This window comes from Gymnoscopelus microlampas (genome assembly GCF_963454915.1).
Source record: "Gymnoscopelus microlampas genome assembly, chromosome: 1".
Lineage (NCBI taxonomy): Eukaryota > Metazoa > Chordata > Actinopteri > Myctophiformes > Myctophidae > Gymnoscopelus > Gymnoscopelus microlampas.
The window spans coordinates 56,339,244-56,362,105 of record NC_139962.1 but is presented as its reverse complement, the minus strand read 5'-3'; the positions used below and the strand labels follow the sequence as shown (position 1 = coordinate 56,362,105).

The 22,862-nt window shown below is 43.3% G+C and overlaps 2 protein-coding genes across 2 annotated transcripts in view; both read right to left on the bottom strand.

Annotated features, from left to right (window-relative positions):
* LOC311048374 (myocyte-specific enhancer factor 2A-like) overlaps window positions 1-2,584 on the bottom strand; it is an 82,830-nt gene extending 80,246 nt beyond the window's left edge. The window contains exon 1 of the mRNA XM_084061628.1: window positions 2,456-2,584. The gene's annotated coding sequence lies outside the window, so the exon portion shown is untranslated. The remainder of the gene's footprint in view (window positions 1-2,455) is intronic.
* Window positions 1-22,862, bottom strand: part of LOC311044622 (E3 ubiquitin-protein ligase TRIM35-like) — a gene marked incomplete at both ends in the record, with an annotated part of 153,288 nt that overhangs the window by 128,785 nt on the left and 1,641 nt on the right. The window lies entirely within an intron of this gene.

The following is a 22,862-nucleotide window of genomic DNA, read 5'->3' as shown; positions in this document are numbered from 1 at the left end:
TAGCTCTGTTTAACACAGTGCTGTATCCCCTCCAACTGTACATACTTTACCCATTTTTTTCTTAAATTGTTTTATTATGACACTTGCTTTGGCAATGAAAACGTATGTTTTCTCATCCAAATAAAAGCTCCTTTGAATTGAATTGAATTGAGCAGCAGAGCAGAGTCCAACACTATGGATTTGGTTTTGAATTTGTTTCTCCTATACTTCTCTCATGTTTCTCATATGCTCATATTTCTCTCACACACACGCACACGCACGCACGCACGCACGCACGCACGCACGCACGCACGCACGCACGCACGCACGCACGCACGCACGCACGCACGCACACACACACACACACACACACACACACACACACACACACACACACACACACACACACACACACACACACACACACACACACACACACACACACACACACACACACACGCACACTATCAACATCCTGTGATTATTGGCATTGTTAACTTTAATAGTTCAAGTTCAAATTGTCGGTATAGGCCTATTGATAACATAACATATTGCAAATAGCTATTCAAATTAGCAACATAACACAAGAAAATTAAAGCTGCAATCCGAAACTTATTTGAAAGAATGACATGTTATTTTAACGCATTGCGTGCATGAGAGTATGTTAATAGCCTACAATATGATCTATCATGCGGGAGACCAGGGTTCGAATCCCGAGTAGGACTACTAACTATAACTGTCAACTGGAGCGTGTATCGTCTTAGTTTGTCTAACTTAACCCATTAAGACTGGGAACGCATCTGTGTAACCACTTTAACCATTCTCTTATACTTTGGCTATTCAAAAAATCTGCTATTTTTTGAAAAATCGTGAAAATGTGTGCAAATCTTTGAATATATATATTTAATATGTTGTAGCAAAATGTAGCATGAAAATAGCAGATCTGCCATTTTCAAAAGATTTGAAAACTTGTGAAACGGGACATTCTGCATAATGACTACTTTCTACTTTTGTTACTTTAAGTACATTTTTATACCAATACTTTTGTACATTTACTCCAGTAGATGTTGAATTCCGGACTTTTTACTTGTAACAGAGTATTGCAGTATTGATATTTTTACTTGAGTAAAAAAAAATGTAGTACTTTTTCCCCTCATACCTCACATGGACTTATGTGTAACCCATGTAGCCTCTAGTATAGACTGTATATATTGTACATGTGGGTGTCTTTCATATGTACATTTTGTTGACACATCTAAGCCTCGCCATCCGCTGCTTGAAGTGTTGTATAACATTGGTTCTCAAAGAGGGGTCCGGGGACCCCCAGGGGTCCTTGGGGGGGGATACCAAGGGGTCCCCAGCTAAATGAGTTAATGTAAGCATCACAATCATTTTAAAAGGTAGGGTATGTGATTTACTTTGGTTAAAATAAGTGTTAAATAGCTCTATATTCTGATAGTACTCATTGCTATAGAGTGTTTGTTCAGTAAAAGGAGTCTCCCATGTCTCTCCAGCTCTTTATTAAACAGAAAATGCATTTTCAGTGCTCTCTCCTGATTGGCTTAAATGTTGTCACCTACCTGAAAATGTACTATATTCTGTTTACTAAAGAGCTGGAGAGACTCATGTGACTGATCAAACGCTCTGTAGCAATGATTACTATCACAATATAGTACTTTAACCTTTTTAACAAAAAATATAATAAATACAAATATAAATATATATATCACTTATCCTACCTTTAACCACTTTAACCTTTTATACTTTCAAAAATAGCAGATCTACAAGCTCATAGCGCTATGAGCGTGTAGATCTGCTATTTAAAAAATAAATCTTGAACATTAGTGAACATTTTTAACACAAATCTTTGCTTCTGGGGGTCCCTGGCCTGGGCAAAACATATTTTCAGGTGGGGGTCCGCGGAATAAATACATATCAATTTGGGGGTCCTTGACATGAAAAAGTTAGAGAACCACTGTTGTATAAGACCTTAATTATATTAAGTCTGCCCCCCCCCCCCACACACACACACACACACACACACACACAGTACTGCTGCATGGAAAAAGGGACTTTCTTATCACTGAGTGAGTGTACAGTACGCGCACGCGCGCGCGCACACACACACACACACACACACACACACACACACACACACACACGCTACATTGTAGCTGCTATAGACCAAACCAAGCAACAGAGAAGCAAGCAGCAGAACAACTATAACTTGACCGTGTTTGTTTGTTAAAACAAGGCAAAGACCAAACATTATGAGAACAACAGCTATCTATCATTCTATCTACATGTAAAGGTTAGGTTACCAACCCGTTCGAAAAGTTAAGATAGATAGAGAGACACACACATAACGAACCTCCCTCTCTCTCTCTCTCTCTCTCTCTCTCTCTCTCTCTCTCTCTCTCTCTCTCTCTCTCTCTCTCTCTCTGTGTCGTATTATTGTATTATTATTATTACTTACCTCCAGGATGTCTCTCTTATAGTGTTACTTTAGCTCCTCGCAGTGACAGACACAGAGCAGTGAGAGCACACACACACAGACCCTGACAGGACTGTCTCTTCTTCGCTGCCACACGTTGTTACTCGTCCGCTATTTTTAGGAAACTGACACAAAGTCGAGAGAGAGAGAGAGAGAGGCTCTTTGCTGCTTGTCACTGCCTGGCCACTCCCCTCCTCTCTCTCTCTCTCTCTCTCTCTCTCTCTCTCTCTCTCTCTCTCTCTCTCTCTCTCTCTCTCTCTCTCTCTCTCTCTCTCTCTCTCTCTCTCCCCTCCCTCTCCTTTCCTGTGTGTGTGTGTGTGTGTGTGTGTGTGTGTGTGTGTGTGTGTGTGTGTGTGTGTGTGTGTGTGTGTGTGTGCGCGCGTGTGTGCGCGTGCGTGCGTGCGTGCGTGCGTGCGTGCGTGCGTGCGCGCGCGCGCGTGTACAAGACAGCACTCCCACCTGTCTCTTCTCCAGCCAGACAGCCTCTGTGTGTGTGACTGTGTGTGTGTGTGTGTGTGTGTGTGTGTGTGTGTGTGTGTGTGTGTGTGTGTGTGTGTGTGTGTGTGTGTGCGTGCGTGCGTGCGTGCGTGCGTGCGTGCGTGTGTGTGTGTATGTATGTATGTATGTGTAAAAGACAGCACCACTCCCACCTGTCTCTTCTCCAGCCAGTGTGTGCGTGTGTGCGTGCGTGCGTGTGCGTGTGTGTGTGTTGGGGGGGTGTAACCTTCCTCTCATGAACTACATCACATCGATCAGTTAAAAACAACAACATGCTTCTACTATATATCATGCCATGTTTGTAATTATATTTATATATTATATTTGCCCGCCTACATAGTAAATGTAGAATAACTTTGCCGTTTATCCAGTTTGATTTCAGTTGATTTCATGAAAGTATATTTTCCAAATTCCTTTTTCTTCTTTGCTTTTGGGTTTGTAAAACATTTTCTAAGCTTTCTTCTTGTTAAATCTATTAGGATGATGACAATGAAAACTAAAGTATTATTCACACATTATCATCCTTATATTCAGCAACATAGTGCAGTCGTTCTCAAAGTTCTCAAACCAGGGGTCCTGGAGGGGGGGGGGGGGGTCCAGGGGGTCCCCAGCAAAAGCAGTTAATGCAGCATCACCATCATTTAAACCTCTTTATCCATGTATATGTTGGCTTTTCAAAATTAGTGCAGCGCTGCAAGCTTGTACATCTGCTATTTTTATCACATGCATTCCATACATTCCATAGGGCTGCACCACACACACACATGGACAAATGACATCATCAGCTTGCGACGGGTGTTGTCATGCCCCTTGAGTAAAAGATGAACTATTTCTAAAATAAAATAAAATATTTAAGTTGTTTTTGATGTTTAATTATAGTAATATAAGGAAATTATAATGTATATTAAGGCTTATAAGGCTTATTAGCCAGGGATCCTTTTAAAATATTAATTAATTTTTTACATAGCCTACACGGTTTCCACCTGACAGAAACAATGATCTGGTGGAAGAATGAACAATAACCCCTCTCCCCCTCTCCCACTTCCTCTCTCCATTTGTCCCATGGGCTCTATGTCGTTGGGGATCTCTATATATGGCATGTGACATTCACAACAGAAAGCATCCCTAACAATGTCGAGTTTGTGATGACGGCAGGGATCTCTATATATGGGCATAATGGGCATGTGACGTGCCGTTCTGCACTGACGTGGGGCATGTCCATATTTGGGCTGATAACGCGACAGAATGCACGGTGCTATCAGGTGTTATCATTATCAGGTGTTGGGGTTAATGCCTTAACGATGAATGAATATCCATTCCATATATGGGCATATCGTCACGTTCGTGTGTGTGTGTGTGTGTGTGTGTGTGCGCGCGCGCGTGCGCGCATGCAGTCGTGTGTGCGTGCATGTGTGTGTGCGCGTGTGCGCGTGTGCGCGTGTGTGCGTGTGTGCGTGTGTGTGTGTGTGTGTGTGTGTGTGTGTGTGAAAAGGTAAAGTAATGTAAAAACTGAGTGGAGAAACAACTTCATCCAGGTGGACTACATGATGGAATCCTGTCATGCTAACATACTACATACTAAAAAACACTGAGCAGGCAGAAGTTGGCCTTTGTTTTGGCTCGAGATGGCAAGTGAAAATAATGTCAGGGGTTCTCAAACTTTTTCATGTCAAGGACATCCAGAATCTTAGACACTTGTCTACAGAGATGTGGAAACAAGTGGGTGAGTGCATGTGCCGTGTCGTGTACACCAAGAGAATGGAACAGGCCTGATTGCTTGACCCTGATAGTGAGGAGGGGGCTTTTTCCTGGCATGGTTTGGGTCCTCCACTTGTCCCCTTAGACTCTTATCTAGTACGACAGTATGCTGGTATCTTTCTCTTTCTCTCTCCCTCCTCTAACCCGCGCTCTCTAAGAGGGCTGGACAAGATATTAAGGAGATGAGCGAGAAGGCGGTTTGATCAATTGTGTTATAATATTATCAATTAATAAACTTAATTAAGAGAAGTGTAACTGTGTTGTTGCATGGGGGGGAGGGGGGGGTCAGTAATTGTGTGAATGTTTTTGAATGGAGCAGTGTCTGTAATGATCATCTACCTTCTTTTCCATACATGGAAATACCGTTCCACGACCACTTACAGTTTTTTTCCTCCATGCATAGTCAATTGTTATGGTCGGTGTACCGATCAATGTACTGTGTCCTGCTATTTTCATTATATCAAATAGATGTAGGCCTAACTGTGTAGTTAGGTACTCAAATTAAAAGCTCAGTGCATTCTGAATGTCACATTTTTAACAATGTATGTATCTATGTATGTAATGTCTTATATTATGCCAGTCATTTGTTAATTTTCTATAAAGATATATAAAGATATTTATGTTACCTGCTGTGTCTTATTCAGAACTAAACCAGTATCTTACAATGAAAAAAGTCAGTTAAGCAATGTGGTCTAGTGTGGCAGTGGCCCCATGGCTGCCTTCACTAAGGTCAATGCCTCTGCCCTGTTACCATGTATTCCAAGGCAAACTTGCATAGCAGCCTACAGTAGGTCTGTTACAAATGCAATTATTGGAGCAATTAATATAAATCCCATAGGTGAATGGGAGTAGATTATTCTATAAAGAATAAAAGGATAATATCCAATTAAATAATTTTCGAACCAGTCCTATTGGACTCCTACAGGAGTCTTATAGGATTATAATATCCTATAAGACTCCTGGTTGGATTAGATCCAAACGTGCGCGTAAGTACGTTTGTGCATGCTCAACTTGTCCGGTTCCACATGAAGTGACGTTTGCCCAGTCGGCCACCTGACCTAAAATGAGTTTGACACTCCACCAGTGTTGATTTTGACCATGATTTAGTTTTAGTCATAGTCTTTTGAATAAAATTCCATTTAGTTTTAGTCATATTTTAGTCAGCCGAAATGTTTTACTGTTAGTCTAGTTTTAGTCGACTAAATATCATAAGATTTTAGAAGAAAATGTATTTTGACGGTGCCTTGATGGAGTCGTAATGGCTCATTTTACAATTGGTTGCATGCTGAAAATAGCCGATCTACAAGATCTTGTAGATCGGCTATTTTCAGAGTGCAACACCCGAGCACAACCAAACATAAAATTGCATGTTTTAGTTCTACTGGATCTCTTCTCCACTCGTCCCTCTCTATAACATTTTAGTCTAGTTTTTATTTGTTGACGAAATTGTCAGAATAGTCTTAGTTTTTTTAGTCTTAGTTTTAGTCATCATAGCTTAGTTTTTATTTCGTTTTTATTTAGTTTTCGTCAGTGAATAAAGATAGTCGACGAACATTTTTCGTCATAGTTTTAGTCGACGAAATCAACACTGCACCCCACTATGGTCCCTACAAATCAAAACAAAGTTGTTTTGAGTGCTCACCTTTATCCTAGGATGAAACATGTCTATCCTGATGGGAGTGGCACAGTATCGACTACAGCTATATTCGACACGCGACACCGTTGTACGATGAAACATAAATCAGGCTTTAATAGTAAAAGGGTCAAAGTCACAGCAGAGAGACAATATTTCTGTCATCCCAGAAATATCATGTGTGGAAAGTGTCACAGCCAGTGTGTGTGTGCACAGTTATACACGTATGCATTCACTCACTCAGAGACACGCACGCGCACACACACACACACACACACAAAACAATGGGGCGGCAGTGGCTCAGGGGTAGAGTGGCCGGTAGAGCGGCCGGATGGCAACCGTGAGGTTCCCAGTTCGATCCCGGGCTCCCCCAGAGTTAGTGTCGAAGTGTCCTTGAGTGAATCCCTAATTGCTCCCAAGCAGGTTGGTGCCTTGCATGATTTCCTCCGCCATCGGTGTGTGTGTGTGCGTGTGCGTGTGTGTGTAATGCACAATCTATGAAAAGAGATTTGGATAAAAGCGCTATATAAATGCACCATTTACATACACACAATGCGAGAGTGCGGTCTAGCCAATACCAACTCGGGACTCCTGAATCGCTACCCTGCACACTCTCCTGTCTAGCATCAGGGTCTTGAGCTCTACAGTGTTGTTAGCTAAGCTGTCGCGCAGCAGTGCATCTACGTAGGTGGTGCGCTTCTTGCCTTTCCTGGCTTTGCCCTGGGTTGGCTCCCACAGTGTCAGTTTGCTTGCCATTAGTTCCGGGTGCCTGACGCAGTGCCCTGCCAGCCTCATCCTTCTCTCTCTGACTTTGTCTGTGACCCGTGGTAGGTCCCCGTAGAGAACCACATTTCTGATGTGGTCCGTTCATGTGACACCTAGTGCCATTCGTAGCATTCTTGTGTGCACTCTGTGGACTTTGTGGACAGACAATGTATGTTGTCAATGATTGTGATGTTGTTACCAGTTAAATAAAAATAACCTTTCAAGTGAACCAACTTGGTCCAATTTTAGACCATTTTGAATTTTCACTTGTTTCCCTATTAAATATTGTGTTATTATATGTTAATAAAGGTTTTCTTGCATTGTATATGCACTATGCAGTACATTACCATTAAAATAAACATAATATGGGAAGTCTGTGAGTATTTTGAATTTTCTCTTTTATTTTACCATATAATTTCTATATATTATGTTAATTGGATAACATTTCTATTATAAGGTTCACAGGAAACACCATTTCAGGGTACGTGAAAATTCCAGTAGATTATTGGGTTTAATTTTTCATCTCTAAGAAGAAAATAACTCCCATTTTAACAACCATATATTATTATAATGGAGAATAAATGGTGGAAATGGTCAATGACCCCTCAAGGTCACCAGAGGTCAGTCAGAAAGTGGTTCCACGTCGGAAGTGAACCCTTGGGGGTATGTAGATTATATGCTGAAAGTTTCATGAATTAGTCATAAAATGCACAATTGGTCTGCTTATCCGCCCCATTATTGGCTCGAGTCTGGCTGTAGACCCCATCCCACCACACACACACACACACACACACACACACACACACGCACATATGTCCAGTGTATCGCGGCCATAAATCAGTCCAGACGACTCCAGAGCAAACATTTGTCATTTGTGATGTTGCTGAACTCCAAGCTCAGCAGAAACATTTGGATGCTGTGCTGGCGGACACCAAGACCCAGATGAACTCGGAGATGCTGAGAATAGTGGACATCGAAAACCAGATGCAGACGCTGAAAGAGCAGCTTGTCTTCGAGAGGAACATCAGTGAGCAGGAGATATACGAGATCCGGCGCAAGCATGAAAGCCGTCTGGAGGTGGATTCAGGAAGGCGCGCAGAGTTTCACACTAAACTGGCTGAGGCCATGCAACAGCTCCGCCAGGAGCATGATGTACAGATCCAGGAGTACAAAGAAGAACTGGAGCGCAACTTCAATGCCAAGCTAGAGAATGCCCAGGAGACTGCATTGAGGAAGAGCGATGCCGTCTCTGCCACCAAAGATGAGTTGACTACAACAAAGGTCCGGATGGAGAACCTCAGCTCACAGCTGCAGCTGTACCAGAAAGAGAAAGAAGTAGTGGAGAGTCGAGTCCAGGAATTGGAAAGGACCTTGGATAGGGAGCGGGAGCTGTGGAGTCAGAGGCTCGGTCAGGAGAAGCTGAGAGAAGCAGACCAGATCTCCACCAGCTCCAACCCTCAGTCTCCATGCCATTATTATTATGATTATGTTCTTTCTTAACACTGGCGAGGGCTGGGCTTTTATAGCCTCCTGGAGGCACCGGGCCCAGGTGCTCTCCAATCACTAATCAGCCCCACCCTGCTTCCCTATAGGGCAAGAGTTAATGCAACATCACACCCACAACCACCCAGACTAATATCTGGGGCATCACACCCCCCCCCCTTAAAGTCGTGGTCCCACTAGGAACCACGGCTCCCCATTGAATAATACTTAAATACAAAACAAATAATCAACCCAAAATGCTAACATAACCACATAAGTGCACTTTACATCATACAATTTTAAAATTATATTTTACCATGGTTTTACTACATTTTAGACTTAGATACTTTCAGATATTGTGTCTACACTTGAGTGTACTAACACCCTTAGGGCCCTGGCTTTGCAACCCCCTGGACTCTCCTCCCCCCCCAACAGCTGGATCCTGGTGTTTCAGCTAGCAATAGGGCTGTCAAGGAGCAGGACAGGCCAGGGACCACAACGCCAGGCTCTAAAAAAAACCCAAAGACATCAAGGATTAGACAGACATTTTGACTGGTGCATTGTCTCTGGCTCCAACTGAGTAGCATTTCGCAGCTTCGGAGTTGAAATGAGGTAGCTGACCTCTGACATGCGCTCAACAACAGTATATGGACCTGAAAGATTTGCTTGGAAAGGCAAAAGAGCCAGCACTTGTTCACCCGGTCTGAACTGCCGACGTTCAGCCCGCCGACCAAATGAACGCTTCATTTTCACAGTAGCACTTGAACTGACCTCTTTAGAATGCGCAGCAGGACCTACATGGTTCAACAGTGGTGATGGCGACACATTTGCCCACACGCGCCCCCCAGCATGCATGTTACCCAGGAGAACATCGACCCCAGCCATCGGCAACGCAGTGCGCAACGCCACTTCCACCTCGCCCTGAACCAGACCACACTCAAGATTGAGTGTGTGTATAGGAGAAGGGATTATGGACATGCCCATACCACGGCTCAACATGTCACCCCCAGTAGCAGACTGTGCAGAGAATGGCAGGAGAGAGTCAAGCACGTATGTGCCCAGTGCAGCAGTGTCCCGCAGAATTGTCACGGGTACTTTTTCACTGGACCCAGCAAGGGAGACAAATCCTCTCTCCACGAATGGACGGTACGCCTCGTCTACATCGTCGAGACTCCTCTCGTTCCCATGTAAAGGACCTTCCGACCTTGACACCACTGACACCGGCGCAACAGCCGCTGCCGACTTCACCTCCATTTTTTCTCTCTGTTTCAGTGAATAACAGTCTGCTTTAATGTGACCCTTCTTGCCACAATAGTGACATGTTTGATCACCGTCACGGGCAGCCCAACTTGTCCCGTCCTCCATTTTAAAATTCCTAGTGAAAGGTGCGCTGCGCCAGCCGTCGCCATGGCTGGATGCGGTTTCCTCCTGATGCGTAAAATGGGAGCCCCGTGGTACCCATTCACGGTGCGTCAAGACGTACTGGTCAGCCAAAGCGGCTGTTTCTGCCACAGTTTTAATCTGCTGCTCGGTGATATAAATCGCTATGTGACTGGGAATTGCATTTTTAAACTGCTCTAGCAGCATCAAGTCGCACAACCCCTCACATGTGCTCCCTCCTGCAGCCATACGCCAACGGTTAAAGTTGATCACTAATTCCCGTGAGAATTCCAAATGTGACTGTTTGTCGTGTTTTCTGTTATTCCTAAAGCGCTGACGGTAACTCTCAGGCACCATTTCATACATTTTAAGAACAGCAGACTTCACACTGGCATAATTTAAACTCTCCGTTACCGATAATGCAGAATACGCCTCCTGTGCCTTCCCAGTAAGCACGCACTGCAGCATCACAGTACGGTCCGCATCAGGCCAACCTCTCGAGTTAGCCAATCTTTCGAACAGTGAAAAAAAAGTCTCCGGCTCCTTCTCACTAAACTTTGGCATCAATCGCAAACTGCTCACCAAATCAAAAGATCACCTCCCTGAAGCTACACTTCCATCTCCTTCCAACAGTTTCTGGTCCATCTTACCTTCCTTGACAAGTTCTACCTTCTCCCTCTGCAGATTAATTCTCATTTTTTCTATTTCAATTCTCTCTCGCTCTACTTCTCGCTGTTGTTTAATCCTCTCCATTTCCAGCTGAATAAGCATCAGTTCTTTTTGTTCTGTAAAAGACAGATTTTGGGTCGGTGGCGGCACCGCCGCACCGTCTCCCCCCCCTGTTTCATTACCTGGCAAGATACCAATATCTTCCAAGCCAGCACTTAATACTACCTTAATTGTCTGTATTTTACGTCTCCTGTCCCCAATGTCTGTTATATTTGTCAGCTATTTCTAGGAGCTGCTCCTTTGTACAGCTTTCCAAAAAATCTACTGACGGCGACGCCACAAATTGATCAATTTGAGCCATTTCAATTATCACTTAAATGTATTTTGGACACAAGTTAACGACAACACTGATACAACTGTAACTGAGTAACCAGGAGCGTCCCCTAGCTGCCTACTTAAATCTTATATAACTCACCCCTAGCTCTTCATGAGGTGTTGCGGGGGTATTTATGCACTAAATATATGCGGGGACAACGTAATCAGTTGATAATTATGCCGCCAGCCACATACCGTGCTCCCGAGACAACTGCTACTACCGCGTTCACCCCAACATTACAAAAATACAAGAACAAAAATAAATCCACGAAAGTCTAAAGACTAACGTGGCTTATGCCTAACATGGGACAACAGTAGCTCCTATATATGATTACTCAATCTCTCAGTATCAGTGTGTTAAAACTTAGCCCATATACACATTCAACTAACTCCATGTTCAAAGAAAAAAATACGGGGAATCAAAGAAATTTAACGATAACGCAACGTTAAACAAAACACCGCACGCACTGAAACACTTTGAAACCGCTTCAAACAAAGAAAAAGGGAATCCCGAGTTAGGCCCTCCCAAACCGCATTTGATTGGCCCAACTTTACATTACGTCACGGGGAATAACCCAACTTACTTCAAGACCGGTTTTCAAGAAAAACATTCAGTGACTGCGCGCAACAAAAAAAAAACTTTAACTGACTTTAAAGTTTAACAATACTCACTTAAGTTCGGAACGAGCCCCCATTTGTCACAGCTTGGCTCTAGGCCGTGACAAACATTGGGCAGGAGACCAGGTTGAAGTATTAAATCAAGTACATATTTATTAAACGAGAACTAATGATAAAGAACTGAGGAGGTATAAACAAACATAAGGATCCTATGGAGTGTGGTGTCAGTAATCAGTGGTGTAGATGTGGATGTGTGAGACATAGTGTGGTGCGAGGTGTGTGGATGGAAAGAAAGAACATAATCATAATAATAATGGCATGGAGAGGGTTGGAGCTGGTGGAGATCTGGTCTGCTTCTCTCAGCTTCTCCAAGACACTGGCGAGGGCTGGGATTTTATAGCCTCCTGGAGGCACCGGGCCCAGGTGCTCTCCAATCACTAATCAGCCCCACCCTGCTTCCCTATAGGGCAAGAGTTAATGCAACATCACACCCACAACCACCCAGACTAATATATGGGGCATCACAGCACAGTAACTGACTATGACCGGAACACACAGCTGTGTTCTGGAACCCCTACCTCCTCTCTCTCTCTCTCTCTCTCTCTCTCTCTCTCTCTCTCTCTCTCTCTCTCTCTCTCTCTCTCTCTCTCTCTCTCTCTCTCTGTCTGTCTGTCTGTCTGTCTGTCTGTCTGTCTGTCTGTCTGTCTGTCTGTCTGTCTGTCTGTCTGTCTGTCTGTCTGCCTGCCTGCCTGCCTGCCTGCCTGCCTGCCTGCCTGCCTGCCTGCCTGCCTGCCTGCCTGTCTCTCTCACTGACCCAGTAATGCAGTAACTGTAACCAACACAAATGCTACTCAGACCCCCTACACTGTAAAATCCAGAGTGTTCATGCAGGCTACCTCTGAAAGTGTACAAATAGGAACCAACAAGTTTCCAGTGTCCCATGAGCCCTTGCGTGAATTTTGGGCATCATCACTCATTCCACTCCACACAGCTGATTCAAATGAATGATCAATGGCTCTTGACACTTGCATTGCTCTTAGCTTTAGTACTCCTCCTGTGTTTCATTCTGACTGGCTGCTGCTGCTGTGACCAGTGTTGACAGATTTTGCAAGAGAAACAAGCGGCCAGGTCTATGAAAACGAGCCCAAAAGAAGCTACTAGGCTGTGTTTTACCACTTTAAATTGGCTATTTGAAAATAGCACATCTACAAGCTCACAGTGACACATTGCAAGGTTTTAGATTAGTCATTTTCCAAAAATATTGTATGGAGGTCCGTGGACAATTACATATTAATTTGGGGGTCTTTGACATGAAATAATGTGGGAACCACTGGCTTAAACAACATTAGGAAGGAAGCCCAAATAGGAAACCACTCTTTAGAAACAAGCCCAAAAAAAAAGCATCCCGCAACTACCAATATTTACGATATGCTTATAATAAGCAGACATGGCAACACTGGCAGTGACGCCTGAATCTCTGCATGGGGATTACATGGTGCTTGATAAGTGATTTGAATCAGCTGTGTGGAGGAAGATCTTGTAGGGTGAGTAAGCAGACTAATGTGACCCTTTCTGATTTCAGTCAGGGTGTGTGCCCACATTTGATCCCTCAAATAAATTGAATGAGAGACAACAGGAAGTTATGCCCAAATTACCCCCCCCCCCCTCTTTTCCCCAGTAATCACCTTGGCAAACTTGGATGCGTTGTGAGCTTTTAGATCTGCAATTTCTGCTATTCGTTGTACAACCAAGTGCATAGGCATAGGGCTTAAGTGGTTGAATATTAGCTGTTGTAGCGAATGGTAGTGAATCTATGATCATGGTGAATCAGACACAACTGAATGTGTTGTCAATAAGCAAGGTTCTGGGGCGCTGATGGCCTAGTGCATTGGTTCTCAAAGTGGGGTCCGGGGACCCCCAGGGGTCTTTGGGGCGTACCAGGGAGTCCCCAGCTAAATTAGTTAAAGGGATACTAGGGAGTTCAGAGGTAAATAAGCACCAGCAGTACTTTTCCCCGACCACCAGGGGGTGACGTAGGAGGGACCTCCATAGAGAGGTTCTTTTGAAGGCATGGTGCCCGAAAACAGGTTGCTTTATTGGGATACAATATGCGGAAATTCCCGCCCTGCTGGTTCTCTGAATTTTTATTTTTAAATAGGCTCTTTCATGATAAATTGACCACATATATGAAGTTAAACAACTAAATTCTATCCACACGCTATCTTAAAATTAAATTCTGTGCCTCAAAAACGAAGTTTGAGAGCGTTTTAAAACCGAAAGTAAACGTTCATACGGACACGGACGCGCACGGACGCGCACATGCGTGCGTTAATTTACGTACCGGACATAAACATAGAACACATAAACATTAGGGAAAATACGGATTTCAGAAGGAGGACTGTGTTTCAATGCATATAAACACCCCAGCATCATTATATAGTGGCTGATAGAGGGGAAAAAATGCAAAATATATATATATATATATATTTTAAATTTAGGCTTAATGTTCCCTACAATACCTTTAATATAGCGTCACAATTATTTTAACCACTTTAACCATATTTTATACTTTGGCTATTAAAAAAATAGCAGATATACAAGCTCATGCGGCACGGCACTCGCATGAGCTTTTAGATCTGCTATTTTAGAAAAATCCCTGGCACAAACTATTTTTGAGATGGGGGTCCTTAGCCAAATACATATCGTTTTGGGGGTCGTTGACATGAAAAGGTTTGAGAACCACTGGCCTAGTGGTTAAGGTGCATACCACAAATGCAGGCAAAAAACAAATTGCAGGTTCGATCCCAAACCCGACAACCTTTGCTGTGTGTCACTCCCCGTACAAGCTCACAAACTTGTAGATCGTCTATATTCAGAGTGTGACACAGACGCAGCCAAGCATAAAATTACTTGTCTTGGATTTCTTCTCCAGTAGTTCCTTACTATTTGTTGACAAAATTGTCAGTATATTTAGTCATAGTTTTAGTCATTGTAGCTTATTTTTTATTTTGTTTACGTCAGTGAGAACAGGTAGTCAACGAACGTTTTTGGTCATAGTTTTAGTGGACTAAATCAACAGTGGTAATAAGCATGGTTCATTGTTGAGTCCTGATTAAAGGAAGACTTATTGTACAGGCTCTCTCTCTTTGTCAGGCCGATCCTCATGAGACCATTACAAACACACACACACACACACACACACACACACACACACACACACACACACACACACACACACACACACACACACACACACACACACACACACACACACACACACAGGGAGCCAGATTAGATAGGAGGTGTGTGTGTGTGTGTGTGTGTGTGTGTGTGTGTGTGTGTGTGTGTGTGTGTGTGTGTGTGTGGGTGCGTGTATTTGAATGTGTGTCTGTGTCTGTGCATCCATGTGTGTGTGTGTGTGTGTGTGCGTGTGTGTACGTATGTGTGTAATAAACTTACAGTGTTGTTGTGTCTGTGCATTCACGCGTGCGTGCGTGCGTGCGTGCGTGTGTGTGTGTGTCTGATATCTCCATTACAACCAGAAAGGCACAGGGCAGGGGAAGCTTGATTAGATAGGCAGAGGGAGTGTGTGTATGTGTATGTGTCAATGTGTGTGCGTGTGCGTGTGCGTGTGCGTGTGCGTGTGTGTGTGTGTGTGTGTGTGTGTGTGCGCGCACACAAGTGCATGCATGTGTGCGTGCTATCCTGATATCTCCATCAGAAACTTAAAAACACAGCCATGCGGGTACTGATTAGATGAGCTGTGTGTGTGTGTGTGTGTGTGTGTGTGTGTGTGTGTGTGCGCGTGCGTGCGCGGCGTGCGTGCGCCTTTGTGCACATGTCATGTGTGAGTGCATGTATATTAACATGTGTGTTTATGCGTGTAAGCATGTGTATGTGCCTGCCTGTTGGAATGCCCCAGTGTGTGTGTGTGTGTGTGTGTGTGTGTGTGTGTGTGTGTACTACTATACTTGTGAGGACCCAAAAGTATATAATAGTAGAATTGGATAAATAGAAATTGTGAGGAACAATTTTTCCTGGTCCTCACAAGAAAAAAAGGTGTTTTATGGTTAAAAAAATATTTTAGAGACGTTTACATTAGAAAGAGATTCAGGTTGGGGTTATGTTTAGGATTAAACATTTCGAGGTACATTTTTTTGGGTTGGGGATATAGTTATGCCTGATTTATACGTATAAGTTGCGTGCTGCTGGTGTCCTGCACTGGAAGGCTGCTATTTATCGTCTTTAGCCTTATACAGTTAAAAATGGCAAAAATAAATAAAATGGCTTTCATAAAATTGGCATCCTACCGGTAATATGTTTATGTCCTCACAAGTATAGTAAAATAAACATGCGCGTGTGTGTGTGTGTGGGGGGGGGGGACCTTGTGGGTGACATTGAGACATTGGCCTGCTTCCTAATGGAGCGTGTCTGTGTTGGTTCCCGATAACTCCACATGATAGACTGCATCTTAAAGGAACATTTCACCAGTGGTGGAAAAAGTACACTCAATGTCTTTACTTAAGTAAAAGTATCAATACTGCAATGTAGAAATACTCTGTTACAAGTAAAAGTATTGGTATTAAAATGTAAAAAGGTAAAAGTACTTGTTATGCTGAATGTTCCATTTCACAAGTTTTCGAAAGTATAAAATGTATAAAAATCTTTTGAAAATAGCAGATCTACAAGCTCACAATGCGTCGCAACGCATTGCTATTTTCAATTGGGGGAAATGTATATAGGGCGGAAGTGGTTATGTATGTTTTGTAATAACAATCAAAATCTACAAAGTAACTAGTCTCTCAAATAATTGTAGTGGAGTAAAAGTACAATATTTGCCTCTGAGATGTAGTGGTGTAGAAGTAAAAGTACTGAAAATTTGAAATACTCCAGTAATGTAAAAGTACCTCAAAATTGTACTTTACATATAGTATTTATGGTACAGTACTTGAGTAAATGTACTTAGTTACTTTCTACCAGACCACCACAGCATTTCACCACAAAAACATACATACTCCTGAACTGGAGTTTGTCCCAGATTTCCACCCCAGTCTATGCCTTGTGAATGAATGTGTTATCATTTGGATTCCTGATAAGGACAGTGTACTGCTCTATATGAAGCAAGTTAAGCCATTTAAACCACTTATGCTCTCAGCACACCAAAGTTTGTTGTCCAGACTACTACAGACTGTAAGTCGAGTGAAGTCGGGAGATCAGTCGGTTGAAAGGTGTGGAAAAAGTTGCTGAATGCACCTCTCTCCACACCACCTGCTAAAAACAGCCTATATGGCTTGGTGTTGCTTTTCAACAACAGACATGAACACGTGCATACTTAAATCATCTGAGACATAAAGATAACTACTGCACTGCAGGGTGAAGGACATGGGCACAAGTTTATCTGTATTTAGACTATTTTGGTTGATCATATCTTTGGTGTTAAATGTTCATTAACCCATTAAGACCTGGAAATGTGTCATTTTTAGATTTGAGCTAAAAAGGATTATTTTACACTTTGGGCTATTCAAAAATAGCAGATATACAAGCTCATAGCACGGCACCGAGTGCCGCGCTACGAGCTTGTAGATCTGCTATTTTAGAAAATGTGTGAAAATGTGTGCAAATCTTTGAATATATATATTTTTAAAGCAAACATTTTTAACTGAAATCGTTGCTTCTGGGGGTCCCTGGAACAAAACATTTTGATTGGGGTCAAGCAAGCGGAATCCTACAGCAAGCGGAATCCTACAGCAAGCGGCAGCGCAATGCGCACCCAGCCATCATTTTGCTTCAACTAATGATCAATATATTATAATAAATAGATGGGATGATGAGAAAAACATGGCACAACAGCTTGTCATTTCTGTTCGAGCATTCTACTGTAGGATATTCACCGCACAAGCATACACAAAGTAATCCAATGTTTCATCATCACACTCATCATCATCATTTTCAAGAGGTTTTCCAGGCACACCCAGCTGGGAAGAGACCACGGGGGGGAGACCGAGGACCAGATGGGGGGATTATTATGTCTCCACACTGGCCCACATGGGAATGTCTCAGGACCCCCCAGGTAGAGTTATATAATGTGGGCCGGGAAAGACCAGTGGCCCAACAGTAGAAAACTGTGGTTGTACTGGGCAGTTCCTATAGGCTGACCACTACTGGGCAGCTCCCACACCCGTTGAAGAGAGAGTTACAACACTAGCATAGACTCCCATCTTGCTACCATAATTGACGGCCACAGTCATGGAGTGTACACGAGTGTATCGCCTCAATGGCCAAGCAGACACATGGCCCAACTAACTCCACATTTTCCCCCAAAATTCCTCAATATTCTGCCTGTCAAACCAGCTGCTTCGCATCCCATCACTGTACTTGCAGGATGTACAATTAATATCAAACGCATTATGCTCCAATACTTATGCAAATCACTTCGCCACCTCAAAATTCACGTCCGGGTGTTTCTTTTCACCAGCCAATCATAAGTGACCACCCTTTCACGTTGCCACGTCCGTTGCCACGTCGCGCTGACGTACGCTAAACAAGCGCTGCCGTGCGCACTATGCGAACGAGCCCAAAGGCGCGCAAAAATAAGCCGACCATTGCTTAGACACAAAGTCAGACCTGGCAACGCAGCCTACGCCAATCATGTGTGAGAGATCTACAAGCTATGGGGTAGAGACGCCGTGTGCCATGCACCGTATCTTAGCAACAACGAAAGCGCTCACTCTCATTGGTCCTGTCACGCTAAGAGCAGTTTCCAGACAATGGCATCGCAGAGAGCTTGCTGTAGTGTTTACATATATCTATGGCTGTAGCCATCAGTCAGTCGCAGCGACGACAGACAGGGCGCTGTGATAGTTGCCATGTAGCTAACGCTAACGTGGTTGTCATACCTGCAGCGGCTGTGCAATCACTTTGTCAACAATATTCGTGTGGTGAATGTTATTATTGCTGCTCCGTTAGTCCATTGTAGATGATGTATGTTGTGGTATGTAACGTAATGGCAGGACCGCCCCGTGCAACGCACGTTTAGGCTGCATTATGTTGTAATTTCAGATAATTTCGGTCCGACTAGGGCAGTGGCTATCCCCCGCCCCCCCCCCCCTACATCATATTTGAACTGGGGACCCCCCCATTTTGTTTGACTCCGTTCCACAAGTCAATATTGTGAAAATAGCAGATCTACAAGCTCACAACCCTCACGTTGAGAGGCGTTGTGAGCTTGCAGATCGGCTATTTTCAACATGTTTGCCTCTTTCTTATATTATTTGACAATGTGCCCAATGTTTTATAGTATAGTTTGTTGACTACTTTTGTTGCAGTAATGGTCTTTTCCTTTACTTTAGCTTTTTCATTGTCTCCGCCAGGCCAAAAGGCATGGCGCCAGAGTATGTTTTACCCCCTGTCCGTCCGTCTGTGGATAGCTAATCTCCCGCATCGTTGCCTTGCTCGCAGCGAAACTGTGCACACACTCCCTGGATGCCAATTCAGAACCTCTGCCCCCATTTCAATACACGCCGTCTCCGTTTGTAGATGTGAGTGTGTGCGCGCGCACACGGAAATTACTTCAACGCGCGTGTGTGTGTGTGTGTGTGTGTGTGTGTGTGTGTGTGTGTGTGTGTCTGTGTGTGTGTGTGTGTGTGTGTGTGTGTGTGTGTGTGTGTGTGTGTGTGTGTGTGCAGTACTGTGCGTCTTCTGATTATTAAAAGACGCATCCAACTCACCATTCGTGTGTCCACATGCACTGTTGTGCAAACACACAAAAACAGCCGCCATCTCCACACACATTCCTTGTGTGTGTGTGTGTGTGTGTGTGTGTGTGTGTGTGTGTGTGTGTGTGTGTGTGTGTGTGTGTGTGTGTGTGTGTGTACGAGCGCAACAACACACAAACGGCCGCCATTTTGACCAGATTGTACAGGGTCACACATTTCCGTATAACACCCGCCACCGAAAAGATGTGATGACTCATTGTATTATTATTTGATTATTAGATAATGATTATACATGCCCCATGATTATTATAAGATCATATATCTTAATCAAATATTATAATCATATGATATAATTAATCATCAGAACTTATTAATACTCATAATAAAATAGCAATATTAAATAACAATATATTGCCCATTTCCCCCCAGCCATTTCGCCATTTAGATATGTATATATATATAGAGAGAGAGATAGATAGAGATAGAGATAGACAGATAGACAGATAGATAGATAGATAGATAGATAGATAGATAGATAGATAGATAGATAGATAGATAGATAGATAGATAGATAGATATCCAGTAAAGTGCAGTACTTGAGCACATGTAGTTATTTACTCACCTCTGTAATTTAATTCATGACTCCCAGGATCCATTCTCTTTTGGACTCCTCTTAGGACATGCTTATGTCTCCTACAGACTACGCTAGGCTACTTTACAGGTCACACTTGGACCATTGATAGGCAGGAGTAGGCAGCTTTAGCTTTGTAAAAGGTGTGAATGGGCCAGCCAATGTATCACTTCAGTAACGTCACTGGCGGCCGGCGGCTGTGTCTATTGTTGTCGGAGCAGAATTCATTTTCCTGGCAAATCTTCACTGACCGGGCCATGGCCCCACTAGCCCTCATGACGCTACGCCAGTGATCGGCGCTGCCAAGTGGTCTCTACGTGGGCGTGGGCGCTACGTGGGCGTGGACGCTACGTGGGCGCTATGTGGGCGTGGGCGCTAGATGTGAGGCCGGCGCAGCCGGCCGAACTTCTAGTTGTAAGAATGGAAATGCTCTGTCTATCTCAATGAGGAAGTTCCAACGTTTGAAACTACAGCCCATAGCAGCAGTGGTGTGTTCTCGATTTTTTTGGAGGTTATACTATAATTATTCCCTCCCTCCCACACGCACGGCATGCGTACATATAATTGATTAATGAAAAACATTTTTTATTAAAGTAATACTAGGTAACGTTTTCAGTAAAACTAAAGTTAAATTGTATATTTTTTGTGAGTGGCAAATGTTTCACAACACCCACTCCATGAATTTCACCCCCGAAAGCCTTTTATTTATATATTTTCTATTGAACGCTGTCGAGCATGACTTTCCCTCGAAAATGACGTCATCTGGCCGGAAAATGGAAGCGGAAATGCACCGGGTTCCTGTTTGGCCAGGAACTACCGCGCCGGTTTCCTGTTTGGCCAGGAACTACCGCGCTAATAACAAAAGGAAACTCACGCTGATTTTAAGAGATTGTATGATTTGAAGAACGAAAAAAAAACAGAAAAAGAAAACACAGCTCACGGTAACTAAAGCTCCACTGGCTAAGAGAAACGATCCACAGATCGTATAAAACAATTAAAAGAACGCTTTTTGAAACACTTCCGTCTTCCGGTGAAAACGAATGGAATTCTGGGTAATGCAGTAATAAAGAAACAGCCTGCAGTGACGGTAATGACCAGCAGAGGCTGCTAAAAGTCGTTTTTTGAAAATTTGCACAGAACAACTTTAAAGATGCAATGCCATGATATTTTTCAACCCTAAAACCTGATCATAAGGTATTATTATTATGTAAGGATTTTTTTCAAAAAAAAAAAGTGTACAGTTAGTGTTAAAATGGTGTTTTTATGTAGACACACCCACCAGTTCATTAAGTATACCACTTAGCACCACCCATCTAATCCAGTCCCTCCGCCTCCTCCTATAAGACCACCCACCTGTCCTAGTCCTTCCCCCTTATCACTAAAGGACTGCCCATGGTTCTGCCCAATTGTTTACAAAATGGCAGAGGGAGGACAAATTGGACAAATACAGCCATATATGTTTGAACCTGAATCTGGTTCAGATGAAGATGAGCAAAGTGTGAAACGACTGTTTGATAGCTGTCACACAGCAGTTAGGCACAGAACAACCTGCCATGGTCACACACGTGTGTTTGAGGCAGCTCCGCCCACAAAAGGGTGGGTATGGGCATCGTTACGTCAGTATGCCCCTGTTTTTGGATTGGCACGTTTGACTGTCAAGGTTTCAGCCTCCAGGAAAAAACTCCAAATAGTCAGAGAAGATATGAAACACCATAAAACCACCAGCGGGGGCCTTAATGAAGTTCTATCAACCTCATAGACACATGAAAAACAGAAAAGGTGCAAAAACATGGCACCAGCTCTTTAACATTTAACAGACGACGTCATACTGGCTGCGTGCAGCCAGTATGCGCGCAACGAAACCCATTATATCAGGTCTCGTTAGGACGCGTCTCACTAGCCAACACACACAAGAGGGGGTTGGGGTGTGCTGAAACCAGTGCACCCCGAAACAGGTTGGGAATTGATTGCGTGAAACAATCACCTGTGCGTCCAGGCTCAATGTTAGTAAACAAATAATTGGTCTATGGCCACGCATATATAATTAATTCATTACAAAAAAAACGCACAGCATCGGGCGGGCCCAGTCAGACCCAGTTTTGGAGTAAAGGTCCTTATACACCGGCGATTATGCGATGCGACGTGAAAAAAATATCCGAAAATGCGAAATATTCGGACGGTTATGGTTAAAAACAGGCGGGGAAAAAAACGTATTATTCGCATTAAAGAATCGCCCCCGGTGTGTAAGGACCTTGAAATGTACACTCTGGGGGTGTGGATGATGCTTGTACACAGAGAAGCTATGTCAAAGTGTCATTGCACCACCAGATCACTGAACGCACTGAGATCAGCCTTCCAAAGGGTATTTCCTGTGAATGGCCGACTGACATTACCATGAACACACAGTACTCCAATAAAACACACACCACAAATCACCTTTTATCTGATTGTTTATTATATAAAAAAATACAATATTGTAAGTCAAAAGTAAATACAATGAAACAGAAAGTCTAGCAGTAAAAGGTAGTTGTTGTGGTCCATTATACCACCCCCTGAAATTATTATAATCAAACTGCCTACACTGGATTAAAAAACGGTCAAAAATAAACTATAAACAGTATAAAATAAAATTAAAAGGTAGGCAGTGATGTCCAATATTAACTCGTCTTAAAATATAGAGTAAATAAAACAGTGTATTTCCTGGTTTGACAGACCAGGAAAAATGGCAGATGAAAAAGAGAAAAAACTTTTTTCATGAAACCTTTCTCTACCTGTTAGGTGCTGATATATAGAAAATGATTACAAAGAAAAGTAATTAAAATCAAAACCCTTTGTGATGTGTGCAAAAAAGCCAAGTCAAAACAG